Below are 3,276 nucleotides of genomic sequence, written 5' to 3' on the forward strand. Positions count from 1 at the left end.
TTTCAGGCCAAACCTGTTATTTTCTCCTCAATAACATCCAGACTACGATTTTCAATAAGAACCTTGATCCTAAATCTTTAAATCACAAAGAAATACAGATTCCAAACCACGGTAATCTTAAGGGATATAATAGAAAGAGTTATATCATTCAACACACATACCAATGCTACCCTTATATCAAATGTACACCTCTCCTTGATATGGCACCCTTATCCCACGGTACACCTCTTCTTGATATGCCACCCTTATCCGGTTTATAGTTTAAATCGCTTATGCCTTGACCGCCGGATTAAGGCTAATCCGCCTAACACTTGTCCGGTTTAAGACTAATCCGGACAACACTCCTGTGAATAACTTTTAAATCAAAAGTAAAGTTCTATACTCAATTAATCAATTATGAAGAGTTAAAAAGTAGTAAGAATCACTCACCTTAAAAGCCTTTTGAAAATAATTGAATCTACTTCGCTTCAAAAAGTATCTGGTCAACCTCCTCTTTCTTTAAATCGCTCAAACTTTTAAAATAGCAAGAAGAAGAGAAATGGAGGCTAAGCCCTCCCTTTATACCTTTCTAAAACTGGAAGGTCGGCTAAACAACCCCTTTCCCACGTACACCCCCTTCATGCATACACATGACATGCATTCATACTCACACACACAATATGCATGTATGCTCATGTATACATACCATATTATATATGCATTTCATTTTGACTTACCACATATACATACTCTCATACATGCTTCTACACTATGCACATAATTTTCACATACTAGCATGATCAAATGTAACAAATTTATCATGCTATCACGTAATTATTTATCAAATAATCACACATTAATTACCTTGGATGATAATCAGGATCCAATTATCACATTATCTACCCCTCAAAAGAATTCCGTCCCAGAATTCCTTTAATCAAAGAGCCAAGGGTATTCTGATCTTATCTTTGACTTTAATTCCCATGTCGCTTCTGGTCCTTTGTGAAACTTCCACTGTACCTTAACTAGACTTATCTCTTTGTTTCTCAACACCCTGATCTTTTGATCAATAATGGCTTCTGGTGTTTCCACAAAGTTTAGTTTACTGTCTAATTTAATCTCTGGCATCGGTATAGCTAGATTTGGATCAGCCAAACATTTTCGCAGATTCGACACGTGAAAAGTGTTGTGAATTAGACTCAGTTCTTTTTGCAGCTCTAACTGATATGCTACTGGCCCTATTTGCTTACATATTCTGAACGGTCCCACATACCTCGAACTGAGCTTTCCTTTCGTTCCAAATCTGACAACACCCTTCCATGGCAAAACTTTCAACATCACAAAATCACCTACACCAAACTCAATTGGTTTTCGACGATTATCAACACAACTTTTCTGGTGATCTTGTGCAGTTTTGATTCTTTCACGGGATCTGCTCAATCTTTTCAGAAGTTTATTGGACAATCTCAGGACCCGTTAATTGTCTTTCACCCACTTCATTCCAACACAACGGCGTTCGGCATTTACGTCCATACAACACTTCATACAGTGCTGCTTGGATGCTTGAATGGTAACTATTGTTATATGCAAACTCTTCAATGGCAAATGATCTTCCCACGATCCCCCGAAGTCAATAATACAACTTCTCAACATATCTTCGAGAGTCTGGATAGTTCTTTCACTCTGCCCGTCAGTTTGCGGATGATAAGTTGTGCTTAAGTTTGCGGATGATAAGTTGTGCTTAGTCGGATTTTAGACCCCAAAGCTTTCTGTAACCCTTCCCAGAACTTTGAAGTAAACCGACTATCTCTATCAGAGACAATAGACAATGGAACACCATGTCGGGTAACAATTTCTTTGATGTAAATCTGTGCTAGCTTTTCTAAAGAGTACTTCTCTCTTATTGGTAGAAAATGCGCAGATTTAGACAGATGATCAATAATTACCCAGATCGCGTCATACCTCTTTGGAGTTCGAGGTAACTTCATAACGAAATCCATGGTAATGTGATCCCATTTCCATACAGGTATCTCTAAAGATTGAAGACTTCCATACGGCTTCTGATGTTCAATCTTAACCTGTAAGCATGTCAGACATTGCTCCACATATCTAGCTATGTCTTTCTTCAATCCGGGCCACCAATGAAAAAGTTTTAAATCTCTGTACATCTTATTGGTACCTGGATGGATAGAGTATCAGGACTTATGGCTTTCATTTAATATAGTGTTTCATATATCTCCAAAATAGGGTACCCAAATTCGCCTTTGAAAGCACATTAGTCCTTCGTCATTCTGTTCCAAGGTTGAGATCATCTTACCCAACTTTTCTGTTTTAACAAATTCTTCTTTTATAGCTTCTTGTTGACATCTCTGAGTTTCCTTACGAATGTCAAGGACCAAATTCATTCTCATTGCCACTGTTTTAATGGTTCCACTCTTTTCTTTCCTGCTCAAGGCATCAACTACCAGGTTAGCTTTTCCCGGGTGGTAGAGGATTTCACAATCATAATCATTAACCAGTTCAATCCACCGATGTTGTCGCATATTTAATTCCTTCTGGCTGAACAGATGTTGTAAACTTTTATGGTTAGTATAAATCTGACATTTTGTTCCCAGAAGATAGTGTCTCCAAATTTTCAGAGCAAATACCACTGCAGCTAATTCCATGTCATGGGTTGGATACTGCTTCTCATGATCTTTCAATTGTCTTGATGCATAAGAAATCACTTTTCTTCTCTGCATCAGAACACGTCCTAACCCTAATTTTGATGCATCGCTATAAACCACAAAGTCTTCAGATCCATCTGGTAGAGTCAATATCGGTGCACTACAAAGATGATATTTTAAAAGTTGAAAAGCTTCTTGCTGTTCTCCTTCCCACTGGAATTTAACGTTCTTCCGAGTCAATTTGGTCAACGGCACAACTATTTTAGAAAAATTCTGATTGAACTTACCGTAATAACCAGCCAATCCCAAAAAGCTTCGGACTTCAGAAGGATTTTTCGGAGCTTCCCATCTTGCAACTGCTTCTATTTTCGCTGGATAAACTTTTACCCCTGATTCTGAGATGACGTGACCCAGGAATTGGACTTCTCTTAACCAGAACTCACATTTAGATAACTTTGCGTACAACTTTTCTTTCTTCAATAATTCTAATATCAAACGAAGATGTTTTGCAAGTTCTTCAGTCTTAGAGTATATAAGAATATCATCGATAAATACAATAATGAATTTATCAAGATATTCCTTACATACCCTATTCATCAAATCCATAAAGGCTGCGGGTGCATTAGTTAAG

This window comes from Cynara cardunculus, unplaced genomic scaffold, assembly GCF_001531365.2.
Source record: "Cynara cardunculus var. scolymus isolate 2C unplaced genomic scaffold, CcrdV1 Un_Scaffold_407, whole genome shotgun sequence".
Classification (NCBI taxonomy): Eukaryota; Viridiplantae; Streptophyta; class Magnoliopsida; order Asterales; family Asteraceae; genus Cynara; species Cynara cardunculus.